The following is a 24,380-nucleotide window of genomic DNA, read 5'->3' on the forward strand; positions in this document are numbered from 1 at the left end:
TGAGGATGAGACCCATCCCATTTGTTTTCCAGAACTCAGGAGTTGTAGCTCGCTCAGAGATGACGAAATGTCTAGGCCCCAGCACAGCCAGATCACCTGGCAGCTTGCACCAGAGAGAACACCCCGTGGGTAGTTTCTGCTGTAGTGTGTCCCCCAACCCCATTGCAAAGTCTGTCACAAATCCGCCTGACAAAAATATGGGAATGTTATCATAAGTAATGTATCTAAAACACCTAGCACAGTTTTTGGCACATCAGGGTCACTCAATATCTGGAAATGTCCTTCCCTGCCTCTCAGGCTGATCACATCACAGAGAGAGCTTTGCTCCAGTGCACACACTGAGAAGTGTGTAACGAGGGCCCCAGGGTTCAGAAGTGAGAATTCTCCCAACTGGCTGGGAGAGTCTTCTCTCCGCAGCAGCACCTGTCCCAGAGGAAACCACCCAGCCACCGGAGCCCCGCCGCATTTCACTGCCATCTGGCAGCATGTGCACTGTGGCCACTTCTGTGTCTCAGGTGTCACAATTCAGCGAGGCAGACTGTCCAGTATTGTTCTCCTTCCCATTTTATAGCAGAGGAAGATGGTTCTGAGATTAAATAATGTGACCAAAGTCACATGGCTAGTCAGTGGCAGAGCCAGTATTGAACAGAATCCCATGTTTCAGAAGACTTGAAGAAAAGATTTATATTGAAGACCTCCCACCCCACTCCTCAAGACCTGAGTTTATTGCTCTCTCTGTGCTTCTAGAAGTCTGTGAATCAAACTCAGCTTTCCTTAACAGACAGGTTTAAGTGAGTAATAAGTCTTATATTGCAGATTATTAATCTATTACAGTGATTTCATCAACCTGTAAAATAACTGTCTACCTAATGTAAATTTCATAGCTCCCTCTCCCAACCAAGCCCATAAACAGCTTGTGAAGACTGGGTGTGCCAGCGTTCAGTGTCCCCAGGGCACCCAGGGGCAGTTTCAGGAGACGTTGGAGGAGCTGTTTTCTGGACACTGGAGGAAGAGTGCTCCTGGTCTTTAAACAGAAGCCATTCCAAGCAAAACTGCAGCTCCCACCAAAGCCCTGTTCCTCTCCCCTGACAGACACTCAGAACCCTCCTCCTCCAGAGGAGGAGTCACCCTGGCTGTGACATTCTGCGTACCTAGTAGAGCAGCACATCTAAACAACAACCTCGTAACCTGTGCCTCTGCTCCACCTCTTTCCTCCCATCAGTCACAGCCTGCTAACGTGAGAGTCAGATCATCCACTCCTTAGCTCAGAAAAATCTAGTGGCTCTCAGTTGCAGATGGGGTTTTCTGGAACAGATTGTGCCAGGCAATTTAGTGTGCAGGATGTGTATGTACTAGGGCATATGTTTGGGGTGATTGACATCTTTGGAGAAAGATGGAAGCAAGACTGACTGGAGGGAGAAGTTAAGCTGCAGTGCAGGTTCAACCAGTGACAGCTTCAGCCACCGCACGAGGATTCTGGCCAACCCCATTCAGGGATGTTCACATTTCTGTGTCATCCCTCAGCCATTTCCACCTCCACAACTGCAGGAAAGGAAGACACAGACTCAAGGGCTTCCCTCTGCCACTCCCTTCCTCCCCCTTACCCCAGGGACATGTCACACTGAAGACGGGACAATGAGGCTGTTGTCACATTAATTCTCATATTTCATGTCTCCACGTCAATTAAATGTTTCCATATTCCTATCCCACAGCTTGAGGAGTAATATTAGTTTAATGTATTAAGAGGAAAGTAATTAAATATTTGTTCTGGGATAATTGTATATAAATTGCATGACAATGGAGCTGGCAATATAATTAGTGAATCTTAATTGGAGGCCCTTTTACAATCGATGCTTGATTTACTAACAACTGTTTTGGCTTAAGAGCAAATTAAATGCTTTGGCCTTGCACACCCATTACATGCAGAACCCGTTCACTTCCTGGCTGGTTGCAATGAAAAGGTTTGTGCTGTCAGTGGGTTATGTGATCTCTAGGAAGTTTTGTACCCTCTCTGGAACTCAGTTTTATTGTCTATAAAGGGGGGGGGTGATTGAAAAAATAGTACTGGCAGCTAATATATATTGAGTATCTGCCATGATGGGATACTCAACTCATAAGCACCCATGATTAACTCATTATGTGTGATTAATTCATGATGTGGTTTCTAAACAAATGGGGGTAACTCATATGTGGTTACTCATTTAGCCCCAACAACAACCCTGTAATTAGGTGTTGTTTTTTATTACAATACTTCCCTTTTAAGGAAGAGGAAACTGAAACACAGAGGAACTTGTTCAAAGAATAGAGGAAAAGAGATTTGGCTCCAGAGCCCATTCTGTCATCAGGTAAGGCCTACTATGTCTCATTATAATTCTTTTTTTTTTTATTATTTATTTCAGGGGAATAGAGAAGGGAGAGAGAAAGAGAGGAAGAGAAATATCGACGCACTAGAAAAACACTGATTGGTTGCCCCTCAAAGGTGCCCCATCCAGGGACTGAACCTGCAACCCAGGCATGCGCCCTGACCAGGAATCAGACGCATGACCTTTCACTTTATGGAATGATACCCAACTGAGCCATGCTGGTCAGAGCTCGTTATGATTCTTAGCTTCTCTTCTAACATGCCCCAGTCCTCCACACATCCAGAACCTTCCATCGCATTGTTATTATTTATCCCTCCCTGGCACAGAGTTTCTCATATAGTTGAATTCTTGGGTTTGACTTTTTCTGTTGCCAACACCAGTAATGTCCTGCTTCAGCAGCTTCTATAGTCTCCCTGTACCAGTGAGGCTGAGCTAGACTGTACTGTGCTAGCAGCCCCAGCTTCAGAATGGCTTATAACAACAGAAGTTTGCTTCTCACTCATGTTCCATGTCCAGTGTGGGAATTCTAAACAAATGCTCTGCCTGGTTTTCTGGACTGCCAGCTCTCTACTTGTGGATCTGTTTCATGCTGTCTCCATTCCAGGAACCAGGCCTTTCCATAAAGGAAATAGAAAAAAGGCAGATTGAGAGCTGGTTTATAAACTTTCTGCTTAGGAGTAACACATGAAATGGACTCATATTTTATGGCTAAAACAAGTCACATTGCAACCCCAGAATTCAATAGAGTAGAGATTTCAATTCTTCTGCAAGAAGAATTGCAGAAGAATGTGACACCCAAAGCCACATAACTGAGTCTTTCAGTGGGGTTGGGGGTGGCACATGGTATACAGTTTTCCCACTGGGAGAGGCAGCAAATATTTTGAACAGTAACAGTCCCTACCACACATCCTTCCACTTTGCATCCTTGCTAAGTTCTCATCACCCTGGCACCGGATTCCTGAGCACTGCTCCTGGGCATAAAATTCCTTTCTTCTTATTGGAATTCTCTCTGCAAAGGCTTGGGGAATAGCCCATTATAAACAATGAAAGTCCAAAAACAGAGCCAAATGTTTCTTTATAATTCCCAGTGCCGGGGGAGGGGACAGTTTTTCCTCTTTTCCCTCAGAGTTCTTCTGGCTGGTCTAATAATCAAATTGACAGGTGGCAGATTAACGGGAAAAATAATGACATTTAATTACTTATGTACATATGGGGGATTTTTAAGAAGATGGAAGCACAGGAAAAATCCAAATTGGGCAGCTGAGACTTATATGCCAACTTGAGCTAAGGAGAAAGTGTAGCAGTTGGGGACTTCAAAGGGCAGGAAGACAATTCACGTGGAGATGAAGAAGCAAATGCTTGCTTACCAGATATTGATGGGTCATCTTTAACAATGGGACACAGAGAGGACTTTGATCAAATGGGTCTTGTGTATCCTCCCTATCCATCACACACAGTTCATGTTAAACTGCAGTTATCTGAGACCATAGCTCCCTTCCCGGACAGGTCCTCTAAATTCCTTTAGGCAGTTAGGGGGAAGTCAGAAGTTCTTCCTGAGTCTTTTGATTCTTAAAAAATAACCAGTTTAAAATATATTTCCCCAAAAGCATATTTTGAGGTGGAAAAATCTGCCCCCCTCACCAGCATCTCCCTACCTGATACCTCCCTCTCCTCTCCTGGATTCTTCCTCTTGTGCCTTCTCCCTGCCCCCAAATTCCTGGACACATGTTTCCAGGGCCCTACATAATTAAGGCTGGGGAAATGCCATCAGTCCTTTCTTCCTCTTGTAAGAGTCACAGTGGTTCTTATAATCCCCTTGGGAGCAGACTCTGGGCCACCAGAGATTTCAGAGGGGAGTATCTGTCAGAATAATAAACCTTCAACAAGGGATGCCTCACCTTCACCTTTCTTCCTGCCAACCAGAGTGAGCATTGGCAAGGAATAAAACATAAAAATGACAAAGACCTCCACCAGCTCTTTCTCATATATTCCTTCAATTCTAGCCCCAATCAGAAATCATATTCCTTCTCTTCTTAGCTTCTTTCTCTTCCATTCATTATGCCTCTTTCTTCCTATTACCTTTGATCTTCATTTTGACCTCCTTATATTCAGCCTTCATTCTTTCAGTTTCCTTTGTTCCATTCCCTGTAACCCTTTAACCATCTCTATTTTTTTTCCTCCGTGAGACCTCTTCCTATAATTTTGGGAGGCAGAATAGCAGGGGACAGAGAACCTCAGAGTAGCAGCTTCAAAGGCCCTGGGGTAGTTTTAGAGTTTGTCTTGCCTGCTGCTGATCTCAACACCCAGCCTGGCATATAACAGACACTCAATCATTGTTTCTAGCATAAATGAACATCAGAATGAGGTTTCCTCTAAAAGGCTAAGGACCCTCTCCGCTCTGAGGTTCCCTGATCCTGTGTGATTCTATAAAACTCACTTTCGGAGAGTCTCTTGGGACTGACAAGGCAAAGTTACCACTTCAAATAGCAGTAAACATGCAAGTGATTTTATCTCTAATTGACAAACTACATGTAGATAAATCACCAGGAACAGATGGCACTTGCCCAAGAATAGTGAAAAAACTCAAGGGTGAGGTTGGGGAATTGTTGGCCAAAAAGTGCTCATTACAAAGGGATTTGATGCCGGTGAGCTAAAGAGGGTGGCTGCACCTCCACAGAGTACCCTGGGAACTGTTGAACAATGGGACTGGCTGTGAAACCAGGTACATTATCCAAATTTAGAATGAAGAATAACATCACTAGCAAAAGCTACTTACCAGCAAGGAAGGCTACTTGGTCCTGTAAGAAGAAATCATTCCTGGCTAAATCTTCTAGAATTATGTGTAGAGACACATATGGGTAGTGGCAAAGGGGAGACCGGAGAATGAATGAATCTAGGCTAGCAGACCTATACACCCAAGTCTATTAAAAAAACTGAATAATCTAAAATCAGCTGTCTTAGAAGAAATTCTGATTTAAAATTTCAAAAATATTTATGAGATTAATAATAATTTTGAATCACAAAGTTTATTTTATTTTATTTTTTTTGCAAACGGAATCAGAAATATTTAATAGTGATCAAAAAGATTATAATATTATACAGCTTTAGTGATCAGCTTTAATTAACATCCAAGAGTTTACACAGGTACTGAACATTGTTAAGCGATCTTATTTCATTTTCCAAAACTACAGCTTTCACACACTTTTTTTTTAATATTAAATTTTATTTAGTTACTTTTCAAGTACATTTTTTTTAATCTATTTCTCCCATCCCACCCCACCCCCCCGCCCGGTCTCCCCCCTCCCTCCCATTCCCCCACCCAGTCCTCATCTCTGTGTCTTTCATACTTGTTCCTCAAAATCCCTCCCCCTTTTTCCCCTTAAGTTTATTTTAAATTATCAAAGATATTCTCTTTTTTTAAACCAATACTTTTTAAAGATTTAAAAAAATTCATTTATCTTTTGAGGGGAAGGGAAGGAGAGAGGGAGAGAAATATCAATGTATGGTTGCCTCTCATGTGTCCCCAGCTGGGAACTGGCCTGCAACCAAGGCATGCGCCCTGACTGGGAATCGAACCGCGATCCTCTTGTTCACAGGCCCACGCTCAATCCACTGAGCCACACCAGCCAGGGCCAAAGATATTCTCTTGAAGTGTTGATCTTTAGAACAACCTGGTGACATTGCAGAAAAATTTTTAATAGTTGTTATCTGAGAAGTGATGCAGAGAAAATAAATGACTTGCCCAAGTCACATAGTCATAGGTAGAAGATTTTGAAACAACACTGATGGTTTCCTAACTCCCAACTATGTGTTTTCTTTTAAACAAGACATTTAAGAGCTTGATACCCACAGACCACTTAATTAAACATTCTTCTTTATCACAAGGAAGCAGATATACCAGTTATCCATTGCTTAATGCTATATAAAAATAACCCCCCAAACCTAGTGTCATATGACTATTACTATAAGCATTTTATTTGGGCCACTTCTTTGTTGACATATCTGGGAGTTGGCTAAAGGTCATCTAGTCAATCTAAGCTCATCTGATTCAGTTTTGATCTGCTCCATGTGTCTTTCATTCTCCTAGAACCAGTAGGCTATCCTGGGCATGTAGAAATACACAAAGCTTCATGGGGCCTGGGCTTGGAGTTGGCACACCATCACTTCTGCTCCATTCTCTTGGCCAAAGCAAGCCATATGGTGAATCCCAGAATCAAGGGGTAGGTCAGGTTAACCTGCCCATGGAGGAAGGTCAGTGCAAAATTACATGGCCAAGAATGAAGACTCGGAGCTATTATTACAATCCACCACAGAAGTCAATTCCAGGGTAATCTCTGAGTTCATAAATGACTCTAAGCTATTGATGGAAGTTAAATGTTAACTCTGCAGGTGTCCTCTACCGGATGTGTGCACCCATCAAGGCAGATAGAGAAGAGGTAGAATACTTTAGTGTGGGTGTGTCTGTAAGGATTAAGTTCTGCTGAAAGTAATCAGTGTAAATAACTTCCTTAAACAAGATAGAATCTTAGTTTTCTGAGAGGTGAGCATCTAAGAATGGTCTGGTGGCCTACTTCATGAAGTATTTGGACTCCTTCAACTCTCTACTCCACTATCCGTAGGGAGAGAAATACTGCCACAGAATTAGTCACACCTCCATAAACTTGCATGCCACTTGAAACAGTCTTAGAACACATTTGAAATCTCACATGGGTGCATCTAGTGTCCATGTGTGTGTATGGAAGGGTATAATTTGCACCTAGAATCATAGCCGCAAGGGAGCCTAGGGAAAGTAATTTTGAGCTGTTTAGCCTTTGCAGTAAAGGAAAATACTAGAAGCTGGGAATGAATGCTGAGGACTAATTATCTGCATGCACCACAGTTTGTTAAAGAGAAGGAGACAGTCCAAGAGAAGCAAAAGTTATTTTCAAAGGATGGGGTTAAAGAGAATATCATAGACTGAATGTTTGTGTCCTCCCCAAATTCATATGTTGAAATCTAACCCCCAATAGCATAGTGTTTGGAGGCGGGGCCTTTAGTACATGAGTAGGTCACGAGAGTGGGACCCTCATGAATGGAATTAGTGCCCTCGTAAAAGAGACCCTGGAGACCCCCCTCATTCCTTCTACCATGGGAGGTTACAGCAAGATGGGTGACTATAATCCAGAAAGTGAGCTCTCACCAGACACCAAGTCTTCTGATGTCTGGGTCTTGGATCAAACCTCCAGAACTGTGAAAAATAAGTGTTTGTTGTTTATGACCCACCCAGTCTATGATATTTTTATAGCAATTCTGAGCAACTAAGACACATAGCTTTAAACAATCATGACTCCCTGGCAAGATTGTAGAGTGCCAAGGCCTCAGGCAACTGCTGCTTTCTCTGCCGGTCTTCTCTCCTCCCCTCCCTCTTCGGAAACATTGAGATTAGACCTTGTCCCAGTGGAAAGTGGAGAAGGGGGAGGGTGTGTATTCCTTGTGACCAGGACACCTATTATCCCTGCCCTGGGAGGGAGGTGAGCAGGAAAGAGCTGATAGAACTAGAGAGATGGAAAACAGGTTAGAGTGTCACCCTGATCTTTCCTAAGCTGCCGACATGGGGATCTCTGCACTTCAGAGAGGAACAGATAAATATGGAAGCACATACATTATTAAATGTAATTACATTGTTACTTATAGGTTCAATTAAACACTCTGGGCATTTTTATAACAATTTGGGGGGGGTGATGCATGCAGCAATGCCATTAACCTTTAATCATAGTTCTTTCCCTTCAGAATGCAGTAATGGCCCTATTATTAATTAGTAATGAAATAATTAAATAAGAATAGAAGCCATCAAATCATGATTTCTCTCATTGGGTCCTCTACCTAGATTTAAATGTGGCCTATTGACCTTTCTCCCCAGAAAATAACACATCTCGAGATATAGGGGTGTGTCTGAGGGGAAGATGCTGAATTTTCTGCAGCTTCTTCTCTCCCTGGGGTGCAAGGTACAAAAATGGATTGGATGAGTACTGGGCATATGCAGGGTTCACTCTTGGGATGTCTATTTGCTCCTTTGATTATTGATACTTGTCCCTTCTGGATACCAGATTTTGGAATGTAGGGTGGTATGAATTACATAGTTCTGAGAAGCCCTAGGACCTTGCTGAAATCAGCACAGTCATGACCATTACCTTCTACTCATTGCCTGCTCCCCTGCTCCCTGCCCCCACCCTCATGACTCCTGGAGTCTCAGTGGGCTTTTAGAGTTCATCTGCCACTCATCTCCTGGGAGGTTTGAAGCCTGAACACCATGCTTCCAAAACATCCATTCATTCACCCACTTTCCTCCATCTGGGTTTACTGGTTCCTGCTGTGTTAGGAATCACGGGAACCACTGAGGGGATGAAGTCAAAGATCACTGCTCTTGGGGAACCCTGTAAAACTCAGTTATAAATCATACTGCAATTATTGCAATTCTGTAATGACTGTTGTAGGGTTGATAATAACTACAATAGAGAGAAGATCAAGGTCTAGGGGACACTCTAAAGATGGTATCACAGAGGTTATCCTGGAGAATGTAACACCCAAATGAATCTTTTAAGGTAAACAAAGCTAACAAATAAAGAAAAAGGCAGGGGCATGTAGTCCTAGTGCAAGACACATCATGAGCAAGAGCACGGAGGTGTTAAAACAGCATCTACTTGCCCCTGTATACCTTTAATCCAGTGGAATACCCCATCTACAACTGTACACCATACAGGTCTCCTTTATCCACAGGAATTATTCCAGATTCTGCTTGCTATGCCCTCCACCCAAGTCTCTGATTCTTGGGTCTGGCTTAGATTTCGCATCTCGCTCTGGCTCCTGTGGACTCAGTGCCTGTATCAGGCTCCATGGTCAGGAACCAGTGGTTACCTTCAGCGTCTCCCAGCAGGGTGTCCTTCACACCAGCTTTCTTCCTTGGCTTCCTTGTGTAGCACACCTGCTCCAACCCCTCCCCACTCAAGTTCCATTGCTACCTTGAGCCCACCAGTTAGCAGTCATTTCTGTCCAGTTTGGAGACAATAGGACCATACCACAGTACATCTAAACACACACATACATTGTGCTCTGAGCCTATCCAAACACACAGCTGTCCTTCTACTTAGGTTGATCATGAATGCTTGGCCTGACATATCTCTGGCATACACCTTCCTTTCTTTCCTTCAGAACCAATCAGACTTACAGAGTAGTTCTGGTTTTCATGAAAATACAAGTGCAGCTAATTTAACTGAGAAACAATAAATATGTCTTTAAAAACAAAGTTTATTTTCTCTCACACTGAAGCCTCATGATGGAGTCTGGTAGCTCCATAGTCATCGGGAACCCAGACTCCTTTTATCTCATGGTCCAGGGTGGCTCCTGCCATCCCAGGGAACACAGGGCCATTTCTTTTAAGGACATAATTTGTAAAGTGTCTGTATCACTTCTACTCAGACATAAGCACTCAGTAGTAAGTTGTAGAGGAGACTGGGAAGTATATTCTGGTGGCCATGTGTATCCAGCTATAGATTTTATACAAGAGGGAAGAATGGGTTTGGGGAGACAAGTAGTAGACTCTGTCATAATCTTTGTAAATCTGCACTGTTGCCTCTCTAGATTTCTCAGGATGTCACAAGGCCTGATAATTGTAGAGTCTCTGCTTCTCTCCCTCATTTCAGTTTTTTACTCATTCAAAATATATCAAGCAACTACTAAGCAGTAGACCCTGGGGCTTTGGTAAATGGTTAACTTACTCATTGTTAAAAGACTAGATATGGACATAACCAACCACAATACTTGTTTGAAAATGAGGAGCTTCATTAAAAAGGTGCAGACAAAGGGCTACAAAAGTTCAGAGCATAGAGACTTCTTTCTGGAAGGATGGGAAGACATCATGGAGGAGGTAGTGTTGGAGCTGAGCCTTGGAGGTTGAGTATGATTTGAAGCCTCGTACATTGAGTTGGACCATACTTCACTTTTCTTAATAGAGTTTTAGGAAGGCTGCAAGGAGCTCATGTCTTGCCTGTAAGTGAGAAACCAGGTACAGCAGCGAAAGGAAAGAGAGGCCTTTCCACTTGGCTCTGATGCCCAGGGAAAAGCTGTCCTCTACTTAAGGAGTTTGGGAGAATCATAAAATTCAGGCTATACCCTACACTAGGCCCTACAGGGAGTTAGACACAGGCTGTGGCTTCAAGGTGTTTATAATCTCATTAAGGTTTAGAATGGCACCTAGCAATCATGTGCAACAATAATTGTTATCTATTATTATTCGTTGTTATTACTGAGAAAAAATAAAGGCAGACACTGCTCTAAGTTCTTAGGAAGGACTATAACTATCCAGGAAGAAGAGACTCTTTGAGTTGATGTGACTGGGAATAGATTTCAGATTATCCTCAAAGTGTGTGACTTTGAAAGGTAGAAAGGAGCTCATGAGGAATTCCATGGAAAAGACTCATGGACAGGAAGGGATGTGCTAGCTCCAGGAGACAATGGTCTTAGTTTGGATTCCCCAATAGCAGACTGAGAAAGGGTTTGTGTACAAAGAGTTTACATGAGAAGTGATCTCAGAGAGCAAGAGTGAGGGACCTGCAGAGCAAATTGGGAAGAAGGGCAAACCAGCTAATTTGCCCTGCCCCAGGTGCCCTGCCCACCAGGGCCTCATAGAGTGCACCTGATGCCTGTACAGTAGATGACAAAAGGGGCAGGACTTGGACTCCTATCCCTGCTGGTCAAGGGTATTACCTCCCCTTAACCTGCCAGGTGTGCCTGTGAGAGAGCCCAGTGGGTCCCTGCAGGTGCCCCATACCTCAGCATCAGAAAAGCCCTAGAGGAGGAATCTAAGCTGTGAAATGCAGGCAAAAATGGGGTGCAGTCAGAGAGCACATGCATGAAGCTGCTATGAGCCTGTGTGGAACCTGTTACCACAGCTGGGGCTGGAAGAGCAAGGAGGCCAACAGGATGGGGCATGGTGCCCCAGAGATGTCCCACTCAAAAAGCTCCAGAAATTCGCTCAAGTGTTCGTAGACCCTAGAGGGCAACTCAGCTTACCCAAATAATGGGAATGAGAAGAGAGGGGAGAAGAGAGGGATGAGAGGGGAGAGGGAAGAGGAGGAGGGAGAAAAAAGAGGGAAGGGGAGAGGGAAGAGAAGAGGGAGTGTCAGAGGGGAGGGGAAATGTAAGTGTGATGTGCTGCCCCCCCTTCCGTGATGTACAATAAAATACCTCCAGTGTGGAGGCTGCACTGTATGACTATAGGGGTGAGAAGGGAGAAATATTGGGGGTGCTGTGTCTTTTCTGGGCACATGCCCAGAGAGAAGACGAGCCCCAAGGGGCAAAAGAAAAGCAGGACTGAAGTTCAAAACCAGAAGGAGGACTAGGAAGTGGGTGAACATATAGGGTTTCCTGCATTGAAGACAGGTCAGGCCCCTTTTCTGGGGCTCGAATTTCTCTCTAAAAGGGGTTGGGCCCATGCTCTCATTCTTCAGTTCTATGGACATAAATTCTTCAGAGTTCCTGGAGCTGATACAATCAGTAACTATAAGCCTTGGACAGCATCCAGGAGGCCATACATCTTGAACAGATGGTTATATAAACTTACATCAGTGTGATGTGCAAGGTGGAGGGGGAGGGCCCACTTAGCAGGAATGATGTTCCATGTAAAAGTTTGGAAGTTGAGGGAGAAAGAGGCTGGATGACTTGCTAATAAGAGCTAACAGTGATCACACATTTACTGTGATCCAGGTGCTGTTCTAAGCCCTTTATATGAATCAATTTACTTAATCCTCCCAGCAATCCCATAAAGAAATTGTATATGGGAGAAGTGTGTCTGTGGGGAGGGCAGCATGGAAGAATGAGAGAATTGGATGTTGTCCAGATTGGGACACAAGATGATCAAAGGGCAACTTGTTCCCTACCCCTGGGCCTATTTACTAATGTGCAAAACACACATAGGTGCCCTAGTGCAGATTAGTAATTCCATTCAGAAACACTGTTGGAGGAGGTAATCAAGAAGTTAGTGCTGATAGCTGATGCTCAGGCAATCAAAGTCTCCTCACCCTCTCCCCTGTGCTTGGAATGCACTCCCTGCCCAACATGCTTTCCACCATGGAAGCTATTTTCCAAGACACACCCTGAAGAGAGTAAGGTGATGTTGTGACCATCTGGATGATATGCATGACTACACCCAGAAGACTTCTATGTAAACTCAGATTCTGACAGGTGAATCTTAACAGAGATCTATTCATCTTGGGGTCACCCGAAACAAGCCTTGTAAGTAAATTCTCTTGCTTATTAAATCTGCCCTCTGCTAATCTGGAGGGTCTGCCTGTTTCTTCAGTTTCTGCCTGCCTTCCGTGGGTGGGGTCAGGCTGCAAACACACGAGAACACTTTCCAGGGTGGCTGGTCCATAGTAGGCACTCAGTCAGTGGTTCCTGAGAGAGTTTGGACACTAATATTAAAATGTCCAGGACATCTCCATATTTGATTGGGATAAGAGAAAGAAATGCTTGAAATCAGTACCATTTTGGACTCTAAAATACATGGTTTGCCCACAACATTTTATTTACTCATCAAACCAGTAGTATCTGTGAGGTGCCATGCTGTTCTAGTCTCAGGGAGTACAGTGCAAACCAGGCAGACCAAGTTTCTTAGCTTGCAAAAATTGGCCCTTGTGGGAGATGTTATTAATCAAATATCCCCATGTATAAATAAATAACTGCATATTAATGAATATTAGGAAGGCAAAATTCAGGAGCCATCGGAACGGACCTAGAGGGGCCTGGTCTGGTTAGATGGGAAGGCAGGGTGCCACCCAGAGGAAAAGGCATGGGGGCTGAGACCTGAAGGATTAGTTGGAGATTCCAGGTGAAGGGGAGGGGTGGTGGGGAGGGAAAAGGGAACACACTCAGAGAGCAGGGTCAGGTCTGGCTTTTATCTCAACCTAAGGTGAGGTTTGAGAGAGGACATGAGCGGCAGCCAGATCTTTGATCTTCAGTATGTGTGAAGCCACTTGATGGCTTTAAGTATCTAAGGGTTAGCACTGGTTTTAAAATTTCACTTCGGTTTTAATAAGGAAAAACTTTGAAAGGGGTCCACTGGGTATGGGGTGACTCAGAACATGGCCCCTCCAGCTCAGAGAACAGATGGCTGCCTGGCCAGCAGCCATTAGAACTGGGAGATCAGCCGGTATCTGGTCCTTTTCAAGGCCCCAGTGTTTATCACAACCCTGTAGCATTTTCACACACTACTGAGGCTCCCTCCCCGCTGCCACTGCTCCCTCCCCAACCCTGTAAAGTATCACTGAGGCTGGAGGCTGGGCATGGCCTCTCCAGCACAGATCTGCTGCCTTAGGTGCGCTCCTCTGTAATTTGAGTAGTAAAGGGCAGGGCCACATCTGCTGGCCCTCCTAGTGGGTTTTTTGGAATATCATGAACGCAAGTGCAGTGGAGCTCCTTGGCTTGGCACTCCAGCATTACAGTGGGGTACAACAAAATTTTTAAAGGCTCTGGACAAGACGCAATTATGTCAGACCTTCGTTTTGCCCCTCCTGATTTGTTCTTTGCCTTGCTCTGTGCCCCAGAAAGCAGACCTGGACCTCCGTCCAGGTGCCTTATCCTCTCTGCCTTCCATCTGGGTTTGTCCACAGAGGAGAACCAGCCAGAGACAGGAAGGAGGAGGGAAGTGAGACAGGGGTGTTCATCCCTCACCCAAGTTGATGCAGGCATATTGTTTCCATTGTTTTATTAACCTAAGGTTGCATCTTGGGACTCAAATTTGTGAATTGTCCCTTTGTTAATCTCTCACTCAGTTACCCAAACTGAACATGCCAGCTGTGTCAGCCAGGACGACAGTGATGGGGGCTTGAATGTGGTGGTGACCGTGGAGTTGGAGGAAACTGAATGGATTCAAGAGATATCTAGAAAGAGTTAGTGTCTTCCATTCAATTGAGTTATACTGTCATTTAACTTTTTAAAAATAAATAGTTGATCTTGGGGGCCTTACCTCTTGGATTGGTCAATTTGGGTCCCCCAGGAAGCAGATACCAAGGCAAAAGTGCAAAAGATTTCTTGGGAGAAACTCCTGTGGAAGGTAAGGGGAGAGGGGGCAAGGGTAGATGAAGACAGTCTTGAGACTGGGATGCAGGTCTGACCCCTAAAAAGGAGAGAGGGAAGGGTGAATTGAGTAGAAAGAGTCTCAGACTGGGATGCAGCTCTGAGAAAGTGATAGCCAGGCTTTGGGAGCCTTAGATGTGCCCCCCATAAAGGGGGTACGCTGAGCAGGAATGACCCATCTCTAGCACTCCTGCCATGGTCTGCCCTTTGCTGGGAGCAGCCTAGGAAAGAGTGTGGTTGGGGTGAAAACACTCTCATGGACTCCAAAGGCGGATCCCTGTGGCAACTTCTAGAACTGAAAGAAAGATTTGAGTAGCACACCAGCAAGACTGCCACAGTTCTCCAATGAGATAGGCCACATACTCCTTGGGGGCCTGAAGAAGTATTGGCCACATAAGGAAGCCCTAGAATAAACTCAGGAAAGAGTGCACCATTGCACACCTGGGGGGTGAGGGGGTGTAAGTAAAGGCATGTCCTGCAAAAACCAGCTTGTGGAATTGGTACCTCCGAATTTATTTTTTTTATTTTAAAATCCTGTGATGCCTGGATTGAAGCTGGCTGAAGCTTATTTGCTTCTCCCCTGAGCTCCTGCACCAGCTTGTAAGGACTGTCCTTTTGGGCAGGGGGGGGTCATCCCCCAGAAAGCAGAGCTTACCTTCCCCCACAACGAACCCACGTGTACTTCCTTGGTGGCAGTGAAGACTGGACAAACCTGGATTTAAATTTCAATTCTGCTACTGACTAGCTATGAGCACCTGGGCAAAACTTAACTCTCAGTTTCCTCATTATAACAGTAACTTATTGAGCATCTACTATATGTCAGATAATAATTCATTCTAGGAGTAGTGTATACTGCCATGGACAAAATATCTGTGTCACACCAAAATTCATACGTTGAAACCTAATCCCAAAACGGTTGTGTTTGGAGATTAAAGGTTCGAGAGGCGATTAGGTCATGAGAGCAGCCACATGGGTCCCTCTGCCATTCGAGGACACAGTGAAAAGGCATCTGTCTATGAACAGGCCCTCACTACACAGTGAGAATGCCATGATCTTGGACCTCCCAGCCTCCGGAACTATGACAAATTAACTTCTATTGTTTGTAAGCTACCCAGTCTATGGTATTTTGTCATAGCAGCCCAAATAGCCTTAGATGTAAACCTAATGTGGTTAACTCCCATTTTACTGCTGAGGAAACAGGCTCAAATATGTTACGGGACTGGCTGAAATTCACAGCTCAAAAAGGGTGGGATCAGAAATCAAATCCACACCTGTGTGCTGTCAAAGCCACTCTCCATATCTCCCCACTGCCTCAGATTCAAAGAAGAACATCAGAATCTAAGACTCTCCATGGATACCCAGTATCACTCTCTCAGCTTATTTACTGGATTGTTTTCTCTCTTTGTCTTTAAAAATGTGTCAGGCTGGGACATGGTAGGGACACAATAAATCTCTTACTTGCTTCTCTGGCTCCCTCACTCTCCATTCCTCTTCTTCCTCTTCCATTCACCTCCTCAAAAACATCATCATTGTCCCCTCATCCTGCCAGTTTCCTTCACTCCCTCTCCTCCTCTGCTATCTGTCTCCTCCCCCTACATACTCTCTCTCACCTCTTCCTCTGCCCTCCCTCCCCTTGGCTGGGCCATGTCTTCAGACATCTCATTAAAGTAATCATTGACCTGAATTCCTATTCCATTGCATCTACAATTATGCTCCACAGGAAACCCTAGGGGAGTCGAACAGACTCCCACTCTACTCCACATGAATCAAAACAGCTCCCAAGAAAGTAGCTTAATAGCCACAATTAATGGAATGTGGCTCAGCCCTCCCCAGGAGATGTTTTCAGTCCAGCACTGCCCACCTCCTTGGTCCCCAGCCAGCACTGCCCACCTCCCCAGCCTCAGTGCTCAGAGACATCAAAGGTCTCCTCCAAATTGAATAAGGCTTTGGGTCTATTTAGTTTTCCTAGTTAATTAACCGGGTGCAAAGATAGCTAGTGAATTTTGTGAAAAGTATTCCCATGTCCTTTCTCAGTCTCCTCTGAGCTACAGAATCCCAGTTGGGCTTTAAAAGCTTAGCCTGTCTCCACTGCAATGCTGAAGTCAGGTCTCTTCACCAGCACAGGGCGGTGTATGTTTGCATGTGCTGCACTGTGTTAGTGGCAAGGCCAGAAGCCCACTTCCCCCAAACCCTTTCTCTGCCTCTACTTTCTCTCTTACCAACCTCAAGAAATCCTTCCCTCTCTTCCCCTTCCATAAAACGCCCACCACCAAGTTGCTCTTTATAGATGCCGGGAGCTAGTATAACAGGAATGCCCCATCAACAGAGTGAACTTCTGTGGAAGGTTCCGAGAAGGGTGAGGATGCCAGCACCCTGTGCCATCTGCCCCTGGGCAAAGGGCTTTTTCCAGGGCCCATCTGGAAGAAGGCTTTGCTCAGTAACCTCTTGGGAATGTCTCCCCACCTTGGAGTTCTATGCTGGTTGAATGTCATCTCTGTATTGTAAAATCTCACCTGTACTTCCAATGACAATAGCTCATGTATACAACGTAACAATGGTTCTCAAACTTTAGAATGCACCGACATCTCCTGGAGAACTTGTTTAAAAAAGATTTGATTCTGAGGTGGAGCCCAAGAATTTGCATTTCTAAAAAGCTCCCTGCTAGTGACTTTAACTTTTTTGTAAATGCTTTGAAATCCACATCCCGCTGCTTAACATTGACCACAATATCCTCAGAGCTAGTCCTTTCTCTCACAAACAGTGAATGATCTTCGCTTTGTCTCCATGTTTCATTTTCACAGTATTGCTTCTTAATGTAGAGATACTTTTTTTCATACAGAGTGTTTTGGAATAACATCTACATCAGTGATAAATCTGTCAGATGTTGTATTGTTCTGCAGTAGGACTTCCACAAACCTTAACTCCCCAGTGCACTTCTTGGTTTCATTGATCTCACTATCTTCAAAACACTTTAAATTTTTTTTTATTTACTTATCTTTAAAGGGGAAGGGAAGGAGAGAGGGAGAGAAATATCAATGTATGGTTGCCTCTAGTGCATCCCCTGCAGGGAACTGGCCTGCAACCCAGGCATATTCCCTGACTGGGAATCAAACCTCAATCCTTTGATTCACAGGCCCACACTCAATCCACTGAGCTACGCCAGCCAGGACTTCAAAACACTTTTTGATCATTAGATTGAAGTGGTCACTGAAGGACTCTTTACTTGTGGCTTTCACGCCAGCAATTTCCCCACAGGGTTTGTCCTTGACCCTAAAGTGGATAGTGCCACTGGTGCATGAACTCCTACAAGCTGATGCAAATCGGAAGCCTTCATTGCTAAATTTCATCTTCAGGTCCTTTCCTGTGGCTGTTCCTGTGTTTGTGAGATTGTTACCGAACAAGAGGAGGTCCGAGGGAGGGGCAATACAATATTTGGCCCACCTAGGGATGCCCAAAACTGCTATACAACAGGGGCCCCTCCCAAAAACAGAATACTAAAATCTACTGGGCCCTTCTGTCCGCCGCCAATTGGAAAGACATCTCTTAATGCCAGAGATTTGTGAAAAGGAAACAAAATGTTTTAATGCTATTCAGGCCTAATGCCACCACTAAAATATCAAAGTCCTTTATGTATACAACTACACCCACACAGCGCTCCCTTCTCCCACTGTCCCAACTCCGGGTACCGTAAATCAGGAAAAGAGCACACGTCTGTGTTGCATGCTGCTGGCACCGTCAGCTGGGTCACTGTGCAGGATCTCGAGTTAATCCAAAGTACTGCGGTACCCTCTCACGGTCCACTGGCAAGAGTCCTTTGTACTCAGTTCCAGTCAAAGTCTCTCTTGCTTTTTCAGGCCACTCGGCCAAAGGGGGCACCCCAAAGCCGCGTGGGCCTCTTCAACCAAAGCTGCAGGAGTCCGCACTCCACCAAAAGCATGTGGCTTTCTTCTTCACCTGGCTGCAGGGATCTCCATTCTGGCAAAGCTGCGTGGTTCTTCCCTTTCACCTAGGAAAGAGGGGGTCCACACCCTGCCAAAACCACGTGGCTCCCTCTTTCACCTCACCAAGAGGGGGTCCTCACACTGCTGAAACCGCGTGGCTCTCTCTCATCTGGCCAAGCGGGGACCCTTCATGTCTCGGAGCCAGTCTTTTCCAAGCTCCCACCCAGGCCATCTCGCTCAGGAGCGCAGCCCCTAGTTACATTCTGAGTCCAAGCCCTTCTCACTCAGGAGAGCAGCCCCTAGTTCCCATCTTGAGTCCCTGCTCATTACTTCTCCCTTCTGCCTCGGCCCCAAACTTGGCCACTCCTATTTAACATATCTATGAAACTAGTTAAAGGTTATACATATGTTAAATAACCATTCCAGAGGTTAGCCCCAAAACTGTTGCTATGCAAAACAGCTCTCAATGGCCTGGCTCCATTCCTTTCTTCCCCCTTGGGGGGGGGGTGAGGACATCCTATGTGTCTCTCCAATATTCCTATACACTTTGAATTCTGGACACCTTTCTAAATCTTTTTTTGGGCCCCCCCCCCGGCTGCACCCTGTATCAAGATTGCCTGGTACTGTGTTAGGTGGTGCAAGATAATGTTCTGTATAACAGTGGCTGCTGCAGAGCTGATCAAAAGGATACAGCATACGAGTCAACTGCTCAGTTTTTAGCTCATTATTTTTTTGTCCTCAGTGTTTGCTACTACACTTAATGCATTTTCTTTCATAAGAATTGATTCTTGTTCTTTGGTATCTGGACTTGCTCAGGTCATGATCAATATTGGATGAAAATGATTTTTGATCTTCTTTTTTCCTCTGTTTTGTCTTTTTTTTTGGTGTTCTTTTTTGAAGGGTTTGTATGATCTAATTGTCCAGAATTCTGATTGTGATTTTCAGGGAAACTTATTCAAACAGTCACATGCATATTTTGTCAAAATTGCTGGACCCCGCCCGTGGTGGCACCAGGTCTCTAAGCTCCTTTTTAGTTAATTCCCACAGGACTAACTGTGACTTCTTTGTTCAATGAAATCTGTCAGTATTTTTCATCAATCTTGAGGCCTTTGGCTACCATTGTTTCACATGCTCTTTGTTCCAGTTTTTGGTAATTTCAGGTAGATTTACTTGTTCAGTTATATCACAGCTGCAGCCTTCTTCCTTGATGAAACTTTTCTGGGCGCCTCAGCATCTCAAATCCTCTTAGTCTCAAGGACTTCAGTCTGCAGGACACACCTAGTCCTGAGCCAGTTAGCAGAACTTGAGCAACTCCAGGAAAGAATCCTTGCAGTAGCTGCTGGAGACAGGCAGGCGCACGCCCTGCTCTGATGTTCTTCAGAACTGAAATGGATTTTCCCCAGGGGAGGTCCCTTTCTACTCCAGGTCCTCAGTGAAAGAGCCTCGGTGCCTCTGCTGTTTTCGTTTCATCTGCTGCCTCTGCACAGGGAAGCTGATCCTGCTGAGGGGCTTATCCCTTTCCATAGACCCACTCCTTTCAGGTCTGAAGATACAATACCTTCCCCTTGCCAGAGTCCTCCTTCCGTGATTTGACCATTCACCTCTCTGGAGATCTTAAAGACCAAGATCACCCTCTGCAGAACCCTGTGCAGCTGGTGCGGCACAATGGGTCTCTGCTGGTACCTAGTGTGTGTCCGGGTCTGCAAGTTCGTCCTGGGTGGGCTTCTTTTCGTGAGTCACCAGATAATTCATACTACAATTGGTATATTCTTGTAACAAATAAATGTCATTGAAACCAAACAAAGAACTTCGATTTTCTAAAGGAAATTAAATGGTTTGCTGTGTTGGACTTTGATCCTAAATCCATGAACAAGGGCATGGCCAAAGCTTACCAAAAATGCCAGGTAGCAAATCTTTACTTTCCAAATCACTATGAGAAAGAGATAACCACCATGAGGAAGGGGAGAGAATTCCTAGTCAGAATCCCTACAATCAGCCCAGCTGTATCTTCTGCAATGGCAGACCAAACTTGAAAGATGAGAGGTATAAACTCCTAGGACCACATTTATGCCAGAGAGAAAGAGCTTGACAAGTCAGAAAACTGACTCTCCTTCTTGCCCATAAAAATCTAATGACAAGAGGGAAATTTTGGGTAGTGCTTCTATTATTCTCTCCAGTGCAAAGACCAGCAGAGCCACTCATTGACATGTTCTGTGCTCACTACCAAACTCTCAGGGAAATGGAAAGTATAATGTGTATCTGTGTAAATTCACAGATTTATCAACAGTGGAAACACCTACTACATGCAAGATTGACAATTGCAGATGAAGTAACAGACCACAGTATTTCCTCCTTAAATTTGGAAGTGATAAACAGTAGCACCCTTAAACTAAAACCAGTCACTCAGCCATCAGGGAGGTTTCTGCCCTCCCATGGATCAATCATCTTTGGTTGTCCTAGAGCAAAAAAAAGAGGATATCTTGACCACACTGGAAATTCTCTGTGAAAATGAGTGTAAAGGCACAGATATCGAGAAAAATAAATCTAAATTTCAAGATTTTAAGAAAACAAACAAAAAAAGGCACTTTTACTGAGGTGGAAAAGTATCTTGGCATAACTTCCATTTTTCTTTTGAAAACTATTCCTCAGCCTTTGTCAAAAGAGACAACCATGAAAACCTTAAAGATCTGATGCAGTGTTGGGCAGGGGTCTCCTAAACCAACATTTGTAAAAGGTGTCAGTCTCTGTCACATCCAGGCTGTGAGGTGCACTGCACTGGCTCTGAAAGTTCTCTGGGCCTACAGACAAACTTCAGGTATGCTGTGTTGAAAACCAAACAGACTGATTTTGCAGAAACTGGAAAAGAAGTAATCAAGTTGATTACCTATATGGGAGCCAGCCATCAAGATTATATTCCTGTATTTCTCCTGGTGGATAATTTTGAAGCACGAGGAAATATCTACATTCTACAGAATACCATCCATTCCATTTTAGTAGCAAATGGTTTGAGATAGGGAAAAACACTGGTAATTATCTTAAACTGCATGAGATCCCAGAATCCTGATGAAAGTGCAAAATCAGCAGACAGCATTGCACTAAAATACCAGCTCTCTGCCAGGGAACAAAGAGCTTTTGAGGCCAAAACTGGAGGAAAATGAAAAGCAACACAAGAACTGTGAAAACTTTCATTTCTTCATGATCATGAAAGAAAATTTTGATATAATATATACAGAAATGTAGTCGAGAATATCCTAAAAGGACAGGATATTGACGGCAAGGAAGCATAACTCATTACTTTCCTGGCTCTACTCAACTGTCCTGTTATTGATTTTACAATTTCAGCATCACAGTGTACAGCATTTAGGGTAGTCACATTCACTGTGTGCCCTGGAAACCTGAAAGTGTAGAAGACAAGATGGAAACCTATTCAACACAACTAATAAACATGGAAGTCACAGAACACGGCGGGGGGGGGGGATATTCAGGTGTGTGCATCGTCCATCCTCTGATTGCCAGCTGCTGTCTGAAAGAACTGGAAAGTAGCTATCACTTGGATAAGAGTCAAATTACACTGAGGAGATTAAAAGAGGATTTACTCTGTGACTCTGGAATAGGAAAAGACAAATGTCAACATGACGTGCAAAGTCTACTACTTAGAAGACAGGGCAGAGTATGGAGATGAAACAGACAACTTGTTTTCTCCGTTAATTAAAGCTTTACAGAATGCTAAAGTGGAAAGGGTCCTGAAACAAGGGAGTGTTCGATTCCCACAACATGCATTTATTTGTCAGGCCTTAGCAAGACATTTCTATAGAGTAAAGAGAAAGACTTTGACACTGCTCTGCATTGGGCAGATGATGCCAAAAAAAGAGCATCTAAAAATTCCTATTATCTCAGATACATTTGGTCAGGTCTACAAAAGTAAAATCAAATGGTGGTTGGATGAGAACAAGAACTGCAGGGCTATCCCTGTTAATGATCTAACGTATTTTCTAGAAGCTGCTGAAAATGCATCAGGAGCTTTAAAAAAAAATCCCAAGAACAGACTGATAGGAAAGACTATGAAACAGAGACCTGGTCACCACAGAAATCCCAAAGAAAATATGATGTGTATAATATGGCTGGTTTTTTGGGTGAAATAGAATTTGGTCTTTACACTATTCAATTCTTCAGCTCACTCTGTTTCCACAAAGAAAAATAATCATCTAAAAAAACTATGACAAAATTCTCAAGGAAGAGGACTATTCATACAAAAATGAATATTATTTGAGTCTTAGCAAGTTTGCATCCTATTTACAAAATTTGCAATCAGATATGGAAAAGTGCTTTGACTTTTTTGCTGATTATCCGGTTTTTCTGGAAACAAGGAATACTCAAAAAGAAACTGTGGAACTCCCCTTATGCATGAAAATCAGTCATTGTTTCAGTAAATCATGAAATTTTTCTGCCCTTTGGATTTGGGTCCATTAAAAAGCAAAGAGAGTTGGTTACTCCCACAGAAGAATTGCAGGAAAAGTCTAGAAGCTTTGAGAGCAGATAGGTTTTCTGGACTTCTGGATTATCTTAACCCAAATCACAAAGAGGCTACAACCATTATGGAAATATAGTGAACAAACAAACTTTCCTCTTTTTGCAAAATCCACATAAGTAAGTGGCTGTTAAAGGAGAAACAAAATTTCATTTTGGCCAACATTCTTCTTAGTTTTCTAAAACCCAACTCAAGTCCATTCAGCCACTTAACATATTTTTAAAATAACTCCAAGAAGTGTTTAGAGTTGGTAGAACAAGATCATCAATATCCCACCCTTATTTCCTGGCCTGTTTCCTGTTCTGGCCAGAGAATGAAGAGCTAGATGAAGATGGGGGAAATAATGGAAAAGTATGAACCATGCTTAAATAGATCCCTCAATAGACAGTTACAGGAGTATGTGCAGGTCCAGTGAGGCAAGCACACTTTTCTTCCTGGGAAAGAGGAAGGGTCTCAACAGTCTTGTTCACAAGGCCGAGATAAAGCAGTACTTCAGTAAAGCACAAAATATAAATTCCTTCTGGCATAGGGGAGATGCGTAGGAAGGAAAGGATGTCAAAGACCTTCTGCATCATCTCACTGGTTGGGCTGAAGGCAAGAAAATCTCTATTGAATACGGAACAGAGAAAAAATAAAAATATTAGTAACATCTGTTTATTCAAGTTCACTCATAAGTAATGGCAACATAGAAGGAATGTCCATCTACCTACAGCGTTCTGTTGACAGTCAGCTAGCATATGCTATAGAAGTTATTTAAGAAGATATACTATTAACTGAAATATGTTTATTCATATTTTTCTTTGATCTTATTCTCTCAATTCCCATGGCATTTGGATACCATTATTGGCTTGCCTCTATCATGGATTTTGCTTTTGTCTCCCCAGATAAACTATAAGTCTTGGTAGGGCATGAAACCTGTCTACACACAGTCCTCGGCACACAGTAGAATCAACTTCCAGTGTTTTAAATAAGTACTTTCAGACTGACATTTAATTAAGAAGTATAAATTGATAACCACCAGTCACATCATTACCGGTTACAGGTCAATAAAATCAGTTTTAATTCTAAAAAAGTAAATAAATAATAAAAAATAAAAGGCTCCCTGGTGATGAAGTTGCCATTGGATGCAAAGGCGTCGACTTTGTCGCTCAAAATATGTTCTCAGTACCAGCAGCATGACCACCACCTGAAAACCTTCAGAAATGCAGAATCCCAGACTCCAACCTGAACTTCCTGAGTTAGAATTTCAACATGGTCCCCTGGGGGTGGTGTGCACAGTGGCATATGAGATGTCCTAGTTTAGAGAAATGCTCCTGAGGTTCCAGCACAGAGTTGGGAGCAGCAGGTAGAGAGAAATGACTGTGTCCGTCCTGCCAGGGACGTAACAAGAAACTCTTGTCTTCAGAACAGCCTCTACCCCGCCCTTCTCACACACTC

The 24,380-nt window shown here is 43.8% G+C and overlaps 1 pseudogene; it reads left to right on the plus strand.

Annotated features, from left to right (window-relative positions):
* The first annotated feature begins 7,430 nt into the window (after positions 1 to 7,430).
* On the plus strand, positions 7,431 to 23,700 carry LOC119055676 (sterile alpha motif domain-containing protein 9-like; annotated as a pseudogene).
* Positions 23,701 to 24,380: the final 680 nt, after the last annotated feature.

Source organism: Artibeus jamaicensis, unplaced genomic scaffold (assembly GCF_021234435.1).
Source record: "Artibeus jamaicensis isolate MK-2021 breed Jamaican fruit bat unplaced genomic scaffold, CSHL_Jam_final contig_1803, whole genome shotgun sequence".
NCBI classification, from domain to species: Eukaryota; Metazoa; Chordata; class Mammalia; order Chiroptera; family Phyllostomidae; genus Artibeus; species Artibeus jamaicensis.